The sequence below is a fragment of the Canis aureus genome, chromosome 32 (assembly GCF_053574225.1).
Source record: "Canis aureus isolate CA01 chromosome 32, VMU_Caureus_v.1.0, whole genome shotgun sequence".
NCBI lineage: Eukaryota > Metazoa > Chordata > Mammalia > Carnivora > Canidae > Canis > Canis aureus.
Window position 1 is genome coordinate 29372000 of NC_135642.1, and position 22715 is coordinate 29394714.

Here is a 22715-nt window from a genome sequence, read left to right on the forward strand (position 1 = left end):
AGTGATCCGAGCAAGGACACGCAGAAGCCTTAAGGATTTTATAATCTAGCTTGGAAGTCGCATACCCTCAGTGTCTCCACATTCTGTTTATTAGAAATGAGTCAGTAAGTCCTAGTCAAGGGGAGGGAATTTAGATTCCACTTTCTGAAAATTCTTTAAATGTCAAAGAATTTGTGGATATATATTTAAATCACCACATATAGTAACAGGAAGGAAGTCAGCGGATGTGGGCACAGATGTGCTGAGGGGGAATTGGCAGAGGTTCTTTTCTGAGCACTTCTATGTTTTTATTGAAGTGGTAAGCAAGGAATCAGCTGAGAGTGGGCATGGGGAGACAGTCTGGGAAGTTGGAGAAAAGATAGATTGTAGGATATGGGAAACAGTTGAAGAGGCGATCAGGAGGATGAAAGGACTAGTGGACTCCCAGTGAATCAAGCGTCCCTCTAGGCGAGTGGTCGTCAACTTGCAGGGCAGCCACTGAGCAGTTTGAGTGTCTTTCTCCAACCAGGGAAATCTGAGGATGCATTGTAAGAAAAAAAACCTTAATCTCCAGGATGTAAGACCGTGGTTTTTTTTTGTTGTTGTTGTTTCCTTCCTTTTTATTTAAATGCTAACACACTTATTTTTTTTTAAAGAACTTGTTTGTATTAATAACATATTTGTTTGTTTGCTTCTGTCTACAATTTATTTCCTTCTTTCTAGTTTTCCAAAATTAACCAAATGTAGGATTTCTCCTCCCTGTTTGTTTAACATGAGCAAATGTGTATAAGGTGTGAATCAGTTTCCCTTTTGCACAGGTGCTATGTGGCAAAGGCAGTGGCTACATACAGTATCCTGCTGAGGGCCAAGCTGAACTGATGGTAAAGTCCCCACAGGACAGATTTCTGTTCTTGTGAGGAAAACGTCCCAGTAGGTGGAAACACTTAGACATGAGAAGGACTCCCTACAGGCGGTGCGCTCAGTCCCCTTTTCAGGAAGCATCTCTCAGGCTCCTTTGGAAAAGAAAGCCCGCACCAGGTGGGAGGTTGGATGAGCTGACTTCACTTGCAAGGGCTCTTCTACATCTCCAAGGCTGTGATCTGGTCACCTGGGGGCTTTTCATTGAACAAACGTTTGCTGAGCTCCTATGGTGTGATGTCCTGTGTACTGAATACCTCCTGTGCTTCACGTCGGGCATCCTCAGACTCACCCCTCGTGCAACCACAGCTGGGGTGGCCAGGTTCCCAGACTGCCGTAGGGTATTTGCTATTCATGAAGTCCTCTAGAGATACTTCTATCAGCCAATCTCGGTTGAGATTTTACATTACAAACTAGCATTGCCACTTAGAGGTCATCATCAGAGACCCCGAGCCACAGAGAAGCAAACCAACTTGTTGAAGCCTGTATTTATTTGGTATGGAATTTGATTTAAGAAATTGAGAATTATGTTTTCTAGAGTCCTTTTCAGCTCAAAGAGTCTGATGTGAGCTCTGTGAATTGTTTGAAGTCCTTTCTTTCATATGCTTTTTTGAGGGGTATTTTCCAGTATGTTGGGTTTTGTTTTGTTTTTAAGTAGGCTCCAAGCCCAGCTGGGCATGGAGCCCAACACAGGGCTTGAACTCATGATACTGAGATCAAGACCTGAGCTGAGATCAAGAGTCAGATGTTCAACCAACTGAGCCACCCAGGCACCCCAATATATGGTTATTTGATACTAATTTGTTGGTTTGGAAGTTTTCCTTTGGCATCAAATGCAGGGTTATTAAGTTTCTCATAAATATAACTTTTTGTAATTTGATTTTTTGTTATGTAATATGATCACACAATTCAAGCTTCCCTCCCCTCCCCCACAGCTCACAGTCTCTTCATGATGTAAACAACTACTAGTTTCTTATTTATTCTTCCAGAGGATTTTTATGCATATGCAATCCAATGTGCACACACTATTTTTCTATCTGTTTTAATAGTGTTTTTACGTGATAGCATACCTTGTACATTTTATGCATCTTGCTTTTTTCTCTTAATATGTCTTCGAGATCTTTTCATTCCAACATAGAATTCCATTGTATGTATATTGCAACAAGCAATTTTATACAAATGTCACATATATGTGGGCAAGTATATCTGTAGAATAAATTTTTGAGAAGAGGAAATGCTGCATCAAAAGTCACGTGCATTTGTAGTTTTGATCTACATTGACATTTTGCCCTCCACTGGCCTTGGAGCACCAACCACAATGTATTAAAGTGCCTGTTTAGGCACTAAAATAATTTTTTTACTTTCTAAAAATTAACAAATGGATGTTTTTAAACAAAGTTAAGTGATATTAACCTTTATCTACTTGAAACATATTTTCAAGAAAGAAAAATTGGAATCAGTGTTACTCCAAAACAGTTCTACAGAGAACATTTTATGACATGAGCCCTGAAGTTTAATTTCTATTCCCATCACCTGTGAGTTCAGAGGTTTCTTTTCCAAAGACTGAATCCTCAGGCTTCTGATATCTTTTTTTTTTTTTTCTTCCTTTGTGGATCAGTGAAGTGAGTTTCTCAGCTCCCCTGACTGCCTAGAAGGGAGGTTCTCTCTGTTTCACATAACAATGACATCATATGCAATGAGCCCTGTTCTCTCTCTCTCCAAGTATCGTCCGTGAACTGATTTCTTTCTCCTGGGACTTTGTCTCTGGGCACATTCCTATCAGTAACCAGTCCCTTTGCCAATTCTTTCTCATTTTCTTCTCATAATTAATAGACTCTGGAAGCTGCTTCAACCTGCATACCCTATTCCCCTAAAGAGTTCTAACCTTTGTTCATGTCATTTATTTGATGTTGAATTTTGCAAAAGTTCAACCTAGCAGTCCTTGCTTAATACAGATTTTAGTACAGTTGACCCTTGAACCATGTAGGTTTGAACCATGGGGGTCCATCATGTGGGATGGATTTTTTTTTTTTGATGAACAGTATAGTACTGTAGATAGATTTTGTCTTCCTTATGATTTTCTTGGTAACTTTTAAAAGTTTAATTTGTTGTAAGAATACAGTGTATATACCTATAACATACAAAATAGATGCTAATCATCTGTTTACGTTACCAGTAAGGTTTCTGGTCAACAGTAGGCTTTTAGTAGTTAAGTTTTGGGGGAGTCAAAAGCTATATATATTTTCAACTGCACAGGGGGTCAGTTCCCTAACTCCCATGTTCTTCAAGGGTCAACTGTATATCTCAACAGCCATATTTACATGTGGTCATTCTTTCTGCAACAAGGAATAATATACATCCATGTTCAGAGGGGGTTTGCTCCTTCTAAGGTGGTATGGGCTTGTAGTGGTTGATGCTCAAGGACAGGAGCCCCACAGAGCTAATTGGGGTGACTAGTCTTTTGGACTTTGGAATTTACTAGCAGCAGCTGCTACTTTTGTAGAGCAATGGTCATTTGCCATGCACTTCACGTTCATTAGCTCATTTAATCCTGATCATAATCTCACGAAGAAGGTATTGTTATTAATCCTATTTTACAGATGGGGAATCAGAGGCTTACAAAGTTTAAGTTATTTACCGAAGGTCACAGCGCACATGGAGCCCAAACTCAACATCTGGTCCTACTCCACCCCACTAGGGACTCAAGAGGAAACTTTGAACATGCATCAGAAGTTTCTTACCCCCTCACTTTCTCAATATCCTATGTTCCTTCCACATTTGGCTAAAAAAAAAAAAAAAGCCCTCATAATTTCTCTTTATTCCTTTGTTTTTAAGTAACTACCATACTGTTCTTTGTAGTAGGAGAGACAAAGGAAGAAGCAACCAACATTTGCCTTGATGGATGCTCCACTTTCTCTTTCACATCCTCACCACAATGTCTCACAGGCTCAATCACAAAATCCACTTCCAAATTTGTGGGGACATAGAGTACATGCTGAAACCTGAAGGCAAAGGAAGATCAAAGAGTAAGTTGTACCTTTCAGACGCATGTTGCTGGATTCAACAAATGTCTACCGATCTCTAGCCCCACGCCAGATAGATAATTGCATGTGTCCTGATTTTAAGAAATTTTTAAAAACCTACTGGGGTTGGGGGGAGATAGTCATTTAAGTGACTATGACAGAAGGCACAATGAAAACAAGTGTTTACATCTCACAAAGCTCTTTTTGCTGCCCTGTGTTGTGTCTCTTACACATAGAATTCCATAGACAACCGTATTCAAAGATTTCCCTTTAAAAAGGAAGAACTTGTGAAGAAAGGAAACATACAAAATTGGATTGCAAATTAATTGCTGGTGGATTCTTTGCAACTCTGACTGCATTTACTTCTCTTTAGGAAATCAGGGTGAGATATAGAAAGATTAATGAAGGAAGACAATCAAAGTATATTGCCTTTTCCACTATCTTTATAAAAATAATACTATGAAGGCAATATCATGCAATAAAAGATTATAAAGGTGTCTATGAAGGAATAAAGTTTCATCCCCACCAAGGAATCCTATTACTTTACAGTCACACGTATTGAACCTTAAGAGCCAGTTCCATAAGCCATTGGCCCTCTGCCTCCCCAAATAAAATAAATAAGAACCGGAGAAATTCTGTTACCACTTCTTTTTAATATATCCTGAGATAAGGAGAAAAGATGAGTGAGAATGAAAGCTATCAAATGATGCCCCCAAACTCCAAGTCATCCTGTCAAACAGATCATAATTAGGTAAGACCACCGACAGGTAGGCAAAAGCTGAGTGTGGTCTAGCTAGAAGCCAAATAGGAGAAGCCCCAAACTTAAAGGTCATAAATTAGTCTGACTTTAAACTTTTACATTGTTTAATAATAGGGTTCCAACAGCTAAATTTAGTTCACCAGAAAAAGCCCTTAAGGATCTAAGTATGTTGCTGTAATGACACTGAACAACCCCTAGGAACACACTTTTCCCCATCTGCTGCTTAGGTAGCCTGTGCTGTCAGTGGAAACCCCAAGATGGCATTCTTGCCTTATTTTTCTAAATGACTCCTTTGGTTAAAAAACAAAACAAAACCCTCTGAAATCCTCACCAAGTTGGGTGACTAGATTTGGGAGGGGGGAGGAAGAAGTGACATTCTATTATTTAATAATCAGTGTTGAGTGGGTCGAAAAGGCAGTTGCCTACCGGATATGATTTTAGGTATGCTATAGAAAAAGCTCTTTGTTCACAATGATTTCTGCCTGCTGGCCGGCCATGCTGCATGCAACGGAATTTTGAGACCCTCTTTCTACATATTATCACTGAGGTCCTAAGGAGGCCCTCCCCCCCCCCACCCCGGTTGACATCAGGAGCGGTAGGCAGCACAGTAAGTCATTATCAGACACAGATAAGAAAGTGGGGGGAGTGTTAATTATCTAGCAGGGACCTGAAGGAAGAGGATGCAGAAAAGATAAACTTTGGCAGAACGAAAGATCAAGGGGAAATAATCATTGATGACCTCATTATTTGATTTTATATGTTAGATCTTCTGTTCACCTATTATCTTATTTCACTCTTTTTAACAATAATGCATGAGGCAGCCATGGCACCGGTCCCAATCTACACCAAATGCAGGTCTGGGAGACGCTCTGAAAGGTCTAACATCATGCAGAATAACCCAAAGCAGTTAGGCCACTGGGATGATGTTGGAGAGAGTCAGAATGAGAGTCACCTCTTCTCCCTTGTGTATGTGGTGCTTCCCTCCCAGGCAGGTGCTTCTCATTGATATTTAAACATACTCAAACCGCTGCCATCCCTTGCTCTGCTATGAAATCCAACATCCATGTTTCAAGTCTCAATTCTCTTGATCTCGAAGCAGAAGCTATCGCTATTGATCATTCTCTTCTTAAAACACTCCCCCCCCTAATGCTGAGATACTTCCCTGGTTTTCCTCCTAGCTTCTGGCCAGCCCATTTCAAGTCTCCCATGCAGGCTTATTTGCCTCTTACCCAATCATCACACGGACAAGCTCCTCCTGGTCTCTTCTAGTTCGTCTGTCCTTTCCCCTTACTTCACTCCATACACCTCCATTGCGGTACTTGCTAGGGACTTGCAAATTGAAATCTGCAGCCTTGACCTCACCAGTGAGCTCCAGACCTACTCGACAACATCTTTGCTGGCTATCTCAAAGGCACCTCAAATTCAGCGTGTCCTCCCAGACTCAAACTGGGTTCTCTCATGTTTCCTAACTAGGTGAATAGTGCCAGCATCTGAAATGTTGTGAAGCCAGAGATCTCAGATTCGTCCTGGACCCTCTTCTTTTCCTCTTCGCTATAGCCATCCACCACCAAGTCTTCTCAGTTTTATCTAAATCTCTCTCAAACATGCCCACTTTCCATCTTTGCCACTGCTGCTATACTAAACCTAACCCACTACCACCTCTTGTCCACACTTCCCATCGTTCTCCCTATGCACCCAAGTTTCTAATTAATCTCCAACATGAAATTAGAGTAATTGTTTTTCAGAACATGAATCTGGTCATTGCTTGCTTAAAAACATGGCAGTGGCTTTCTATTCGCCCTTGTGATGAGGACCAAAATCCTTAGCATGTTTTGCAGGGTCCTGAGTGGTTTGACCCCTCTAGCTTCATCTTACACCTTCAGCCCCTATCCCCAACTTAAACTTACTTTATGTATTCCTTTTCTTTCTCTTTCTTTTTTTTTTTTAAAGGACCTTATTTATATACTTGAAAGAGCACAACCAGGCAGAGCTGCAGGCAGGGCTGCAGGCAGAGGGAGAGGGAGAAGCAGGCTCCTCACTGAGAAGGGAGCCTGATGTGGGGCTTGATCCCAGGACCCGGGGATCACCACCTGAGCCGAAGGCAGATGCTTAACCAACTGAGTCACTCAGGGACCCTTGCCCTATGTATTTCAACTGTATTCATTGTCTCTTGTTCCCAGGTCACCACCTGTATCTTTTCATTAATCAGATCCCAGATCAAGGGTTATCTTAGGGTGAGCTTCCCTGACTGCCTCCTTTCTCCCTCCTAAGTCAAGTCAAGTTTCCTTGTTATTACCCACTTTCAAAGAATGGCTACTACCTGACAAAGGTGCTCATCTCAGTTTGTCACTATGCATTCCTTGACAGGATTATTTGATTAAAGTATATCATTCCTATTATAGTCTAGGCTTGGTTTTTGCTCACTATTCTAATACTAACTAGAAGGATAGAGCCTGGCATATAATCAGTGCTCAGTAAGTATTTGTTAAGAGATTTAATATTGAGAAAGGAATAGCAAGATCAATATCTATTTCATTATTTCACCTAGTTCCCATTACACTACAGATTTTTCAGGGAGAATAATATTATCTATATCATACTTTGGGGGTCTTAAAGAATAACGTCCAATTTGGTTACTTTTTAATATCATTAAGCAAGTCCCATAGCTGTTTTTAATGTAAAAAGCAAGGTGATACAACATCTGAAAAATAAACATCTCTATATTGAAACTCATATTTCTCTTAAATAGACATCTAGATATAATTCATAGGTTATCAAGTTTTTTGTTTTTTTTTTTTTCATCCAGGAAAGGACAAAATTCTATAGATAGAAGGTCTTGTTGGAGAAGATGGATTTCCTTACTCAAATCAGAGGAGGGTGGACTCAATGCTGGTGGCTTAGAGGATTCATGAAAATTTCCCTAGTAAAATGTGACTTCTGGAAAGTGAACCGAGAACAAGGAAAATCGCAGAGGGAGGAATTGCAGTGGGAAAATAGCCCCATTATGTGGGGCAAAGAGTACCTGAGATTCATCTACCTCAGGAAAGTACAATGATCAAAATACAAGTGTTCTAATGACATAAACATACCATACAAATGTAAAATATCCAATAGATTTTTTCCTTAGGGCTAATCTGATAGAAAGTTTTCAGAATTAAAGAAGCTACAACTGATAAGCATCATCTTCATACTAAATCTAATCCTTGCAGTTAAGAAACAATATGATACCTCTGCAAACAAGGGTGTAGTCAAGGAAATGTGACATTTCCATGGACTGCAGTTCTTATCACAAACATACACTGTTTTCTCCAAAAGTACCTTATGCTTATATTGAACATGCCATTTAATTTTTTTTAATTTTTATTTATTTATGATAGACACACAGTGAGAAAGAGAGAGAGGCAGAGACACAGGCAGAGGGAGAAGCAGGCTCCACGCACCGGGAGCCCGACGTGGGATTCGATCCCGGGTCTCCAGGATCGCGCCCTGGGCCAAAGGCAGGCGCTAAACCGCTGCGCCACCCAGGGATCCCGCCATTTAATTTTTTCAAGCTACTTATTAGTAGCCAAATGTTAAAGATTTTACCACTTTGGTTGAATTCAACAACAAATTGGTAGGTTGTTTCCTAAACCAATTTGGGCAGAAATTCAATAGACCTTTTTTAAAGCCCCGAAGCACATAGGAAAATTAGTATCTAACCATAAGCATATAAACTAATGGTGGATAATTTATCTTTTGCATGTACTTGTTTTTATTCATCAAAATCCACTCATAACTAAGAAAATTAAATAATTATTACTTTTCTTAAATATTAAGCAGCTCTACCTTCTGATTCAAGATGAGTTGAAGACAAATACAAACTCTCAGAGATGTATTTTTAAAGGTAGGGTTTTTTTCTTCAGTCTAATTTAGGATCTCTGGGATAAACAAGATATTTTACATACGCTGCTAGGAATAATTGATAGTTCAAGCTTCTGTGTGTTATACTTGTTAAAATATTTGCATTCAAAAGCAAAGCCAGAATTGTAGCTCAAGGCTATATGTATATCTTTCCTAAGGAACATAAGACATAAATAGCAGTTTGAATTGTAATTGTTTTGAAATCACAAATTTAAAGATACAGACATGCATTTTTAAAGAAAGAGGACATTGTTTTCTTCATTCAAACTTTTGCACTGATTGTATGTATGTGCCATACACTGTGGCAGGTATTGGATACAAAAATAAGGTTGGGTGCCTGTCCTTAAGAAGCTTGGAGTCTAGTGAGGGGATCATCAACTATAACCTGCTAATTGCAGTGTAGTGTTGTTGTTGTTGTTGTTGTTGTTTTTAAGATTTTATTTATTTATTCATGAAAGACACAGAGAGAGAAGCAGAGACAGGGAGAGGGAGAAGCAGGCTCCCTCTGGGGAGCCTGATGTGGGACTCGATCCCAGGACCCCAGGATGACAACCTGAGCTGAAGGCAGACACTCAACCACTGAGCCACTCAGGCACCCATTTGCAGTGTAGTGTAATAAAATACTGCAATTGTGGTCAGTACTGGGATTCTGGGTACAAGTAGGAAGAGCTCTGTTTTGACCATTCATGATATCCTGGGTCTTCTTGACACATGCTAGCATTGCATCTCTTCTCTTCTTTAAACTTAGGCATGACTTATTTTGGCTAATGAAATATAAGTGGAAGTAACATAAGCCACGTCTAGGTGGGAAGCCTTTTTCCTTCATGATGACTGGCAGTACTCTAGATAGTAGAGGCTCCACTGGGCTTGAACCCCAATGGAGGATGATATGGAGTGGAGCCCCCACTTAACCTGCAATGGGCATAAAGTATGCATAAGAAATACATTTTTCTGTTTTCATTTTTTTTAAGCCACTGAGATTTGGAGGATGTTTGTTATTGTAGCACAGGCTAACCTCAACAGACTACTAGTACATGCTTTACTCCAGACTTGGAGAATTACAAGTTTTCCAGTGTGTACAAAGCTAAGCTGAGGCCTAAAGAATGAATAAGAGTTATCCAGGTAAAGAATCGAAGGGAACACAGTTTCAGAAGTAAAAGTACATGCAAAGGCTTGGAGCAGGATGAGAATTCAGCATGTTTTGGGGAGAGTGGTTTTTCTTTGTTTGTTTCTTAAATAATTAGAATGGAGCAGTCCAATAGAGCTATTGGAGATTACTCTAAATAGAGGTAACAGTAATTGCTTAATAAAGATATGATTCCAAAGGATTTCTGACTGGTTTATTTGGGCTCTTGGACATAGAAAGGAGAAATGAAGAACCAAATTGCTATGGACCAAAATAATGGTGCTTGTCCTTTATGGAAAATTCACCTGCAAATTCCTTACTCACTTATATTATCACCTGACTTTGTAGTTATTTTTTACATATAAACTCAAATGAGTTTTTCATCTTATTAAGGTCAGTTACACCTGCTTCTATGCATATCTATTAGACTGTAAGCTCCTTGAGGGCAGAGTCCATATCATTTTCATTTTAGTTGTATGGTATTGCATTTTGCATTGTGGGTAGTACATAAATTCCTATTAAGACAGCTACCACTATTTTAGGAGTCTAAATGCAGATCGTAGCCCTGAATAGCCTCTGAATCGCGGCTTTACAATGAAAAGAAAACTCTGTGCACAGCTGGGGATATATCCATTTAAAAACGCTCCAGAAACATGCTGAGGTTTTTTGATGACAGTGAAGGCTGTGGACTTAGGAAATTTGCTGCCTAAGACCAAGATTTCAGGCTACCCATTCTTTTTTTGAGCCCTTGGGTTTAACTTCCATCTGGTTGGTTTCTTAACTTGTGAACTGCAAGGAAAGTCTGCCCTACTCACCTCTTGGGAATATCGGGGAATCCAAATAATTCTGAGTGCTATACAACATGATGTGACACTCACGTTCCTGCTGTTAGCATTAGAGGAAGGGGGTGTCATGCAAAGCCTGTGCAGTTGATTAGATCGGGGTTGAATTAATCAATTAACAGTTGGATACTCTTGGTTGAGCAATAAAATCCCAGCATATCACCAATTTCCCACTGATTTAAACTTGAATACTTCTTTTATCCAAGTATTCTTAGAGAAGCCTGGCATTCTAGAAGGTCATTGAGCTTTGAAATCATACAGGTGGAATTCAAATCCTGTCTCCATTACTTATTAGACATACGACCTGGGGTAAGTTAATTAACCTACCAGAGTCTCAACTTCCAGATCAATACAATGGGGGCAGTATCACCTAGCTTCCCAAGGTTAAGAGACTACTTGAAGTAGAAAGTACTGAAATGTCATGCCTTTGAAATGTCAACGTGTCTGTTTACCACAGAGCAAGCTTTATCACTAAAAATTCTGAATTCATCCTATTCACAGAAAAGTCTCGCTGAGACTCAACAACTTGCACAGGGGCCTCTTCTCTTATCTCAACACAGGGAAAATGACTGAATGAACTTAAACTTAGACCTCTGGTCAGTGGGTAACTCACCAGACCAGAAAAGATTCCCATTTACCTGGAGGAAAGCAAGGCAGCTCATACGAGCTCATCTTTCCTTTCTCCTTCCTTTCTAATGGTTGACAAGGACTTGTTTTCCACAGGGTTATCCAAGGAATTCGAGGTGTAAAAAAGAGACCTGGGCCACACTCCGATAAAGACCATAGCATCATGTGGGCACCACAGTGCAACTGTCGTCTGTTTTCTAAAGTACACAATCTTAGCCCAATAGAATTGCTCACTCTGGTCATCTGTCATGGTCTACCCAGCTGGTGGCTAGAGGCAAGCTGCTTTAGAGCAAGTAGATGGGCCAGGCCTCCAGAGGGAAGTAGATCTGCCAGCGTGCCAAGCCTCTCCTCACACACAACCTCCAAGGTCTGTTCTTGACAAAACAGTATAAGTAAGCTGTCTGCCAGGCTCCTGCTCTCACTGTGTGGTCTGTATGCGGCAGCATCAGCATCTCTTGGGATCTTGTTAGAAATGCAGACTTTCAGGCCCAACCCCAGATCTACTATACCAATCCACATATTAACAAGATTCATGTGCACTTTACAGTGTGTAAAGCACTTGGCTACAAAGTCTAAATGATGCCTGACACCAGGTGCCAAAGAGAGACATTATTTAGGACTTATAGGGGGAAAAAACCCCCAAATCTCTTCACCAAAATTCTTATACTAGACAAGATATTCAATTAAAGAAGCCCTCGACTCTCTGCCCTACCACACACATATACTACTTTGAGTGCAATAAAGATATTATTCACTTTCTAACAAGGGTCTTCAGATTTTGGGAGTTGCATAAAATCAGATAGCTAGACAGTTGCTAAAATGTAAAATAACCTTCCTTTTTTGTAACTATTGGTTTTGGCTGATAGAAGTCATGCATACAGTCATATTTCAGAGAAATTACCATGCCTTAATGAGAACTTTAGGTTGAAGGAAGACATTTCAGTCAAATGATAGTGAAATTGATATGATCAAAATGAAATATGTGGCATATTTATCTAATCAGCTAGAGCTGCAATCTCTAACCATAGTCATTTACAGCTCAATCAACTCATCTAGTCATTATCAGCTAATGATACAATGAGTGATTACTCCCACATGGAGATAATAAGTGAGTTCATGAAAATCAGCACTTCTGTTATAAAGTGTGACAGGTAGAACTGAAAATAAGGTCTTTGAATGCCGTTAGTGCCTGGCTTACCTGACAAAAATTTAATAGGAAAAAATGGAATGGCATGGTTATAAGATGAGGTACATCCCTTTTGGAAAGCAACTTAGCAATTTGCATCAAGAATCAAGAAAACATTCACACCTTTTTATCACATAAATTTTTTTTTCTTTTTCTATTAGTTCACAACAATATCAAGCTTTCAAAAATTGGAAGTGGAGCAAAAAGAACTTTTCCCATACCATTTGAGAGTAAGTTGCTAATAAAATACCCTTATCATCCTTGAGTATTTCCAAGTGAATGTCCTACAAATGAATAGGTTCTCCTCTATGACCACAATACGACATAAAAATTAGGAAATTAACCTTGATACATCACTATCATCATGTCTTCACACTCTATTCAACTTTTGCCAATTGTTTTAATAATGTCTTTAGTAAAGGATCCAATTCAGAATTACACATTGCTTTTAGTTGTCATGGCCCTTTAGTTTCCTTCAATGAGGAACATGTTCTCCTTCTGCCCGTTTTTTATGGTCATGCCACTTTTGAAGGTCACAGGCCAGTTATTAGATGTTCCTTTACCATTTGATTCATATTACTTGACTTTGGTAAGAATATCACAGAAGTGATGGTGTGTTCTCATTGAATCCTCTCAGGTGGCACATAATTTTGATTAGTCTCATTACTGGTTATATTAACTGTAATCACTTCATTTAGGTGTCATCTACCCAGTTTCTCTACTGTAAAGTTATTCTTTTTCCCTTTGTAATTATCTATTAGGTAAGAATTAACTTTGAGATGATATAAACATCTTATATCTCACTAAACTATTTATTTATTTCTATCATTTGTTTAATTAGATGAGTATGAACTCCTTTATTCTTTTTTTTTTAAGATTTTATTTATTTATTTGAGAAAGAGAGCAGGAATAGGAGAGAGAGGCAGAGAAAGGAGCAGACTCCTCACTAAGCGGGTAACCCAACGCGGGGCTCGATCCCAGGACCCTAGGATCATAACCTGAGCTGAAGGCAGATACTTAACCATCTGAGCCACACAGGTGCCCCTATTCTTGTTTTATTCAGTGACTTTTAGTGTGTTAGCTCATTATTTTGCTGCTTCCACTATCCAAGATTTCTCTAGTGGGAACTCCTTCAGGTTGATTTTTGCACTGTTTTGACATGCTTCTCTTATTCTTTGAGTGCTTTTTCTCTTTCTGGCACAGGATGTTTCAGGCTCATCCTGTATTTTCCCTGTATCAAAACTGGAATTTTCTATTTCTCCAGGGAGCCTTAGTGTCCATTAGTGGAGAATGATATTTAGAAGCCAAAATCTGGACACTAGATGTGCTCATTGCACAGTGACACTGGGAGTCTTGAGTCCCAGGGCTCTTCAGTGGCCAGAGCTAGAGAATGAATATCTCTATATATCTGTAGACAAGTAGGATATGCATAGAGCTGTTTATATTACATATTCAACTATGAACACAAACTGATACTTTCAATTTGAATCTGACACCACTTGGTTTCTTGTAGTTTTCTTTTCAGTAATTTCCTTCTTTGACAATGAGAAATTGGACATCCATTATTGTTAGTATATTTACTTATCTGATTAGTCCACTTGTGTGTAAGTAATCTCCAGTCCCTGCTGCTACCCTTCATTCCCACGGGGACACCTTATTGTCCTTCCCTCAGCCTCCAGAACCTCCCTCACAACACTGACTGCTTTGCTCCATGCAGTAGCTTTTATCTTTATCATACTTAATATATTTGGAGTTAAATTTCCTTATTTTTCAAGACATTTAGGAATATTTGATTTATAGGCTCTTATTTATCTCTATAAGCCAATCAGAACAGAGTTCCTTTTAAGAGACTTTATAATCTAAGTTATTATAAAGTTGGGAAAGCATTTTGCATTCACACTCTGAAAGGTAAAGGACTTTGTGAATCACAGACATATAGACACACATATATACATAGAGTATATATTTCCAGTTCGACAACTTTATTAAAAGGGTAATAGTAAAATAGCAACACAGAAACTCACAGGTCCAGACATCATAGAGTTGTTCACTCTCCTGATGAGTATGAAATTCCAACTGATTTGAGCTCAAAATGATAAACACAAAGACTAACAATCTAGATTTTCTGTTCTTTCATCCAATAGAGAAAATAGGAATAGGAAAGGAAGAAAAAGAAAAAGAGAAAGCTACAGAAAAAGAGAAAGAAAAAGCACTTACTATGTAATTTTAATTCTGACCTGTAACCCAAAGGAAAAATTTAAATTAAAAATATAGTTTTTGCATAAAGATATTCATTTCAGTATTTTTTAAAGATTTATTTATTTATTTATTTATTTGTTTATTTATTATAGACACAGAGAGAGAGAGAGAGAGGCAGAGACACAGGAGGAGGGAGAAGCAGGCTCCATGCCGGGAGCCCAACACGGGACTCAAACCCGGGACTCCAGGATCACACCCTGGGCCAAAGGCAGGTGCCAAACCGCTGAGGCACCCAGGGATCCCCCCCTCCATTTCAGTATTACGTTTAATAGATGCAAATTGGAAGCAGTCTAATTGCCCATAAATAAGGAAATGAATAGGGCAGCCCGGGTGGCTCAGCAGTTTAGCACTGCCTTCAGCCCAGGGTGTGATCCTGGAGGTCCAGGATCGAATCTCACCTCTGTCTGTGTCGCTGCCCGCCCCCTCTCTCTGTGTGTGTCTCTCATGAATAAATAAATATAATCTTAAAAAAAGGAAATGAATAAACAATGGTAAACACACAGATTATTAAGCAGTCACTACAAATGGTGGTTGAAGACCCCCTGGTTAAGAAGGCAATTTCAGCACGCATTGAATCTGAGAGCAACAAAACCTGAAAGCAAGTGTATGCTATGATTTCAGTGACCATATACTTCAGTTCACCTAGGACAGTCCCAGTGTGACCTTGTTGTCTTGTTATTAATCTCCTTTTTTGCTTTCAAAAGTATCTCAGTGTAGACGATAAATTATATGGTCACTTTAGCTATCCTTGGTTGACTAGAGGATCAAATTTCATTCTCAGTAATTTTTCTGGGAATCATCCTAGAAGAAGAGATCACAATAGGAGTCTTTCTGCAGTATTTATACCCAATTTACACTTAGATAGGTCAAAACAGTGGCTGGCATATTGTAAGTATTCAAAAATGATAGCTATTATCATTGTTATTATTACATTTGATGTGACTAGACAAGCTAAGTAAATATACGGCACTGCTGTGGCTGCTGTTTATGAGGGCAACCTTGGACTTAGGACACTGCCTGGAGTCATTTGGGCTCTCATAACAAAGATGTGGTCAAAACTCACAGGCACAGAGGTGACACTCCCTGCTGTAACTACACCTGCTATAGCTTGTTCATTATTTTCCATTGGCTTCTACACATAAGAAAACTACAGCACATTTAAACTTTCCTTTTTCTATTTCTGTGGGCTAAAATGTTTGAATGGGGATCTCAACAATTTTCAGACTCCTCTGAACTCATACAAGCAGACTAGTACATACCTTGTAGAAAACTATGAAAAATACAGAGCAGTTCAAGAGAAGGGGGAAAATCTTAGCATCAATTGTTTCTTATTACTGAAGGTAACAGGATAAAACTACAGAAGATTTCAAATAAATGTTCTCATCAAGATGCAGGAAGAATTGTAATCTATAAAGCTAGAGAGGACATGAAGAGAGCACTGTGCAGAAAATGCAGCCCAAGAAAGATGTTATAGAGATATAAGAGAGGTGCCTGAAACAAAAGCAGCAAACTACAGATTGTTGTGGGAAATTAAGAATTATAGATGTTATCTCACTTAGAGAAGATTTATGAGAGGAGATGGACTTTGAAAAGAACTACCAGAAATTTGAAATACATATGCTAAGAATTCTAGAAAGAGAAGACCAAGCAAACAGAAGAGAAGTAATAATCAAAAATATAAAAGAAAACAACTTCCACCAGCTAATGAAAGCTTGAATATTCAGAGCAAAAGGGTTAACTGAGTGGCTGGCAAAGTTAGTGAGGAAATTCACCTCTAGACAGGTTTTGTTGTATTTTTGGAAAAAAAAAAAAAAAAGAATCCTGTATTTACAAAGCAACATGAAAGATCAAAAATTTTTTTAAAGATCAAATTTCTTTACTAAATTGACACTAAATTTAAGAAGACAATAGAGTAATAGCTACCAGAGGGTTGAAAGGAAGGGAATGGGAACTTAGAATCTGATCTCTAGTGTAAAGCCTCAGAAAAAAATGATCAGAAATGCAGATATTTTGAAACTAACAAAGATCTATCTCTCTTTTAAAAATAAAAAAATATATTTTAAAGATTTATTTGAGAGAGAGAGAGCATGAGCATGTGAGTGGGGGGGAGGGGCAGAGGGCAAGGGAGAGAGAGAATCCCAAGCAGGCTGTATGTACTCAGCGCAGAGCCCTAAGCAGGTCCTGACCCCACAATCCTGAGATCATAACCTGAGCCGAAAGCTTAACTGACTGAGTCACCCAAGTATCCTGAAAAATAAAAATATTTTGATGAAATAAGTGAATCAAAATAAAGAACTCAAGAATAAATAAGACTTGGAATAAAAGAAATTGTAGAAAACAGACAAAACAAATGTCAAAAAGCATTCTTTAAAAGGATCACAATGTAAATGTAGTAATACTTAGAATCTAGATCTAAAATCTCTGTTTATATCAAGAAAAGAAGTAAGATGGAAGGAGAGAAAGGAGGTAATATGATGGCAAATTTCACAAGCTTTATAGGAAGAAGTTAACAGATATTTTAATGACTAATATTGACAAAGAAACAGGCTCAAATAATTTTTAGAAAATTTAACAATGTAGTTACAAAAACAAGCATACAGAAAAAACACCATTTATTGTGGAAACATCAAGGAAAATTAAAAAAAACAAAAAATAATGGAAGACAGTAGAAGAAAGCCCAACCATATTAGTTGACAACCTCCTACTTATAAAAAAAACTCATATAGGTATAAAAATTGTAACAACTTTATTTTAAAAATTAAGACTTTTAAAACGAGCTAAGATAAGACTTGAAAGATTATAGAGAGAAGTACCAGGTTGCTGAATGGGAAAGTTTCACCTTGTACAAAGGTAAGTTCTTTCCAAATAAATCAATATAATTATTGCAATTACAGTAAAAATCCTACGAGAATTTTGGAAGGCAATCTCAACAGTCTCATTCTAAAGCTTAGCTGCAAGTATAAATGAGACCAACAAATGACAATAAGAAGTACATAAGAATAGGTAGTCTCAAAGGCAAATTAACATAAAAAGTTAAAATCTGATTCATAACTTCTATATAACATTAAATATATCACAAATATACAGATATTATAAGATACATGATGTTATCATGACCACTGAGTAGGTGACATGCAGGTGATGCTTGATGAATGATCAGTGCAACCCTGAATGTATTTACATTATGTATTTTCTCATACCATTTCTTGACATTCTCAGGTATAATTGATTATATCCCAAAAACAGATATCAAATAATAATCACTACTTATATTTATTTTTCTTGCATATACACTTAATTCTTTAAAAAATGATTCTTTAATTTAAATTTAAAAAATATAGTTTCATAAACAATACCTCCAGTATAAAATTTTTTTAACATCAGTAGAACATTTATTATCATTTCACGGGACATTAATTCTCTGTGGAACATAGTTTAAGAAATGCTGCTTGAATATATAGGAAGATCCTACAAATCAACAAGAGAATAACATATATTTCCAAAAGAAAAATGGTCAGAGAACACTAACAGGTAATTAATAAAAAAGTAAAACTGGCTAATAAACAGATGAAAAATATTCTACCTTACATCTAAATATAGATATTCAACTGATTTTCCACTTATTAAATGTAAAATAACATGTTACTTCCCTATCATAATCCATCTTATAAATATTCTATAAATAATATATAGAAATGCACTGAAAAATACTGAAAGAGAATGCACTAAAATTTAACAATGATTATACCTTGATGACTTTAAATTTTCTTCATTAGACTTCCCTGAATTTATCCAAACTTTCAGCCGGAAGAATATATGAAAATGATATAGCTGGGAGAGGTGAAAAGATGGCTATGAGGTCTGTTCTGTAACATAAAGATTATGTGTGATGAATGGAAAAAGAAGACAAAATTAGAGGTACCTTCCATGTTCTGGACTGTATGCTTGCGATGCCCTAACCCCCAGTATGGTTGTATTTGGAGTCTCTCTGGGAGGAATTAAGCTAAATGAGGTCATAAAAGTGGGGGCTTCATCTGATAGGATTAGCATCCTTACAAGAAAAGACCCCAGAGATCTTGTTCTCTCTCTTTCCCTGAGCACATGGTGAGGAAAGGATATGACAAGAAGGCAGCCAGGAAAAGAGGCTTCGCTAGAAACAAAATCAGTCAGAATCTTGATCTTGGACATCTAGTTTCAAGAATTGTGAGAAATAAACCTCTGTTGTTTAAGCCACCCAGGCTTTGGTCTTTTGCTAGAGCAGCCTGAGCAGACTCATATACTGGGTCAAAAAAAAAAAAAAAATAATCAGTCTTTCTAAAGCGGAAGGAAACTCCAAACAGTGGTATCTGCTGGAATACCTCCTTCTCCTGTTTCTAAACACAAAAGGAAGATAGTGAGTTTTCTGGTGATGAACTGTGGGTCAGGGACACAAGTCCTAACTGCTCCTAGCAGAGCACAAACTCAAGGTGGGCCACCAGGGTGTGGCTGCCCTAACTCCTGAACTATTTTTTTTAAAGATTTTATTTATTTATTCATGAGAGACAGAGAGAGAGAGAGAGAGATTGAGAGAGAGAGAGAGAGAGACACGCAGAGACATAGGCAGAGGGAGAAGCAGGCTCCATGCAGGGAGCCTGATGTGGGACTCGATCCCAGGACTCCCGGATCACACCTTGAGCTGAAGGCAGGTGCTAAACTGCTGAGCCACCCAGGGATCCCCCTAACTCCTGAACTATTGCCTTCAGTGTTGGTGCCTGATTTTAAAAGAAGGTCATTGGCCCAGAAACCCATTCAGAAGAGATTAACTAGATCAGTGAAGACTCTTCCAGAAACAATGTCTAGGCTGGTGGGGTAGAGAGGGTACAGTGCCTTCAAGTAGTAACACCCAACACCTTTGCCCTTCCCTTCTACCTCTCAGAGTTGCATAGCAACTCTCGTAAAATAACAGATAGGCATCTTAGTGATTATACATCAGACTTCAATTTTCTTTATTCTTCCCCATTCTAAGTTAAAGAAAGAACAGAGGGTTTCATTTTCCATTTTTGTAAAAGGAGGCAGTAAAGGAGCAACGGTGTCACACATAATCTTATTATCTGGCAGAAAACGGAAGTCATAGCAGACTCAGAGGCCCCAGTGAGCAAGCAAGAGGGTGTGTCAAAGAGGAAAGATGGCAGATGTCTGCACACTAGAGAGTGGGCTGCACACCATGCTACCAACATTAATGCGTTCTTCCTAAAAATCTCAAGACTTTTTCATTAAGTGGATAAAATTCAAATAATGTAATCTGTGCTTTTGCAAATTAGCCACAAACCATCTAGTTTCTCACCAATTACTTGATATTTTTATCTACCTCTAAATGTTACTGACCTAAAAAAAATCTGATCAAAGGCTGTAGAAATTCTAACCCCTGCAGCAATTATTAAATTGGTCCACTCTGTGTCCTATACTGACAAATTGTTATACTCTAGAGCCTGACGACCTACAAGTGTCTCAATTAGACGCATGGATGTAGCAGCAATGTTTTAAAGTTGTCTACACTTGACTTCATTCCTTTAAAACAATAACCCACCTGCCCAGTCCCCTAAAATCTCCCCAAACCTAATACATAGAAATGTCTTTCCTTTTATATCCTAGAGCAGGTGTGAGGGCAACCGTATCTCCTGGGAAGTCACATAAAATGAGGATAAGCACCTTTTGTGGAATAAATCTCCTTCTCATAACCAGCTTCTCACATCAGGCTTCTCCTCATGTTGTGAAGATCCTTGCATCTACATAGAATCTTCTTATCTAAAAAAAAAAAAAAAAAAAAAAAAAAAGAATCTTCTTATCTATTCCATCCCTTTATCCACACAAGCCCTAGTGGGCCCTGGTTGTCTAGAACTTTATTGATTGAGTTATGCAGGGCTTGATAATGGATGCCAAACTCTGCCAGAGTAGCAGTTAAAATCCCTGACCTCTCTTAGGCCATGAAATTGACCACTTGATGAAACAATGGAAGTAGAATGTTAGGGCAATGGAATTTGGTATTTAGGAAAGTTTATTCCTGTCTTGAGAAGTTACCTGATTGATATGTCTAAATACTGCCTTTCAAAAAAAATTAAAATTAAAAATAAATAAATACTGCCTTTCACAAAAGATTGTAAATCTCCCAACATTAAAGATGAGTTATGCATTCCTGCTGTATATACTATAGCGCCAAGACTGTGTAGGACACAACATAAATGCTCATAAATTGTTAGGTCGAAAATCATTTATTCCATATTATCTTTTTAATGATTTTATTTATTTGAGAGTGTGAGTGAGAGGGAAGGAGGGAGCGTGACAGTGGGAGAGGGAGAAGGACAAACAGATTCTGCTGAGTGTAGCATGATTCCATGACCCCAAGATCAGGACCCAGGGTGAAATTGGAGTCAGAGAGGCTCAACTGACTGAGCCAGCCAGGCTGTCTGGGAATTAGGGCACCACAAGCATATTACTATTTTTGTCCAGTGAATTCAATGATCAGAGAGAACTGGTTGTTTTGGGACAATGCAGATTCATTTCTTGTTTACCTACTGTGTGTTTCTTATTAGAACAAGGTGCTTGTGTGCACATGTACAGGCAAGGTAAGGTTTCTCTCCGCTTACATGACAGACAGAAGCGGCCTGACATCTAGCCTTCCTGAGAGCTTGTATCTGGAACAGTCAGCTGCAAATTGCTTTAATAACCATTAAGATAGGCCACTTTTCTTGAACAAAAGTTAAATCATTTACCTAAATATTTATGAAGTTCTTTCCTTGTGCAAAGTAAGGCCTGGTTCTCCATGCCTGAAACAGTTCTTCGTGCTTCTAACAACTTCCATCTCACCCTACAGGCTCTATAAAAAAGTCCGCAAGACCCACCTTCAGAACCCTATGGATCTGTGTTTGTCCAGAGGGCAGCTGAATTTGCTCTCAAGTCTCTTTGGGCTGGTTCTGAGTCTCTCTCTTGCTACCTTTCCAACCACCTCCTTTAGACCTATACTTTGTTTGCAATATCTGTTCGGCACAGGACCGACACTTATACTTGGATGTTGTCTCTCAGAAGGTCACTTCTCACCCACTACCAGCAGCTCACAGTCTCAGAACCACTGACCAAATCAGAGCCCCAACCTTACCTCCCATGTGAGCAGTGGGAGAGATCAGACATCTGGAATGTATTTTAGACTTGTGTCACATGCCCACACATGAAGATGGGCCCATAGCAGTGAAAGATCTGTTGTATCCTAAAAGCACAACATTTTTTAAAAAAATTCTTCAAAGCTTGTAGGGGAATTAAAGAAAACGATACCCATAAGGATGTGCTCTACAAGCAAAAAGAAAAGTGATTGTTCTCTATTTGCCCTGTTTAACCAGCTACCCTTCCAGTAATGTCTTCCAATTACAGTATGAACAGAAAAAACCACTGGAAAGAAAGTAGGAGCAGAGCCATTTCTTTAGTATTTCTGGCAGTTGAGAAAGTCAAGCCTTAACTCTCAAACTGGAGTGTCCTGAGCACTTGTAAGCACATCCTTCACCTTATTTTAGGGGTTCTTCGAGGGTTATGCCTTCTCTCCTGCTACTTCCCTTTGTCTTCCCTGCTGCAGAAGCCCAACAAAAAGACCCACATGACTCCTATCTGGAAAATATATGATAAATCATTAGAGGTAGAGTTTATAATGAATAAGTCTTCCTGTGGATTAAAGGAAATAGTTATATGAAAAACACTGACCATGTTACTTGGCACATAGTAAGTACTCGATAAATGCTATTTGTTTGTTCACTCATTTGTATATGTCCCTACCGTGGTTCTGGGGAGGATTAAAAGCAGTTTATGAGGGGATCCCTGGGTGGCTCAGTGGTTTAGCGCCTGCCTTTAGCCCACGGCATGATCCTGGAATCCTGGGATCGAGTCCCGAGTCTGGCTCCCGGCATGGAGCTTGCTTCTCCCTCTGCCTGTGTCCCTGCCTCTCTCTCTCTCTCTCTCTGTCTATAATGAGCAAATAAATAAAGAAATCTTTTTTTTAAAGCAGTTTATGAAAATAATGCCAAAGAGTCTGTGATATTACCTATGATACTGGGCTCCAGAATAAAAATACGGA

The 22715-nt window shown here is 38.6% G+C and overlaps 1 long non-coding RNA gene across 1 annotated transcript; it reads right to left on the reverse strand.

Moving 5' to 3' along the window:
• Window positions 1-262: 262 nt before the first annotated feature.
• On the reverse strand, window positions 263-20586 carry LOC144303313 (uncharacterized). The gene is made up of 4 exons (XR_013370364.1): window positions 20309-20586; window positions 3786-3899; window positions 1968-2103; window positions 263-514 (listed from the first exon to the last, which is right to left on the reverse strand). It is a non-coding gene; the product is annotated as an uncharacterized LOC144303313 (long non-coding RNA).
• Between the last annotated feature and the right edge of the window lie 2129 nt (window positions 20587-22715).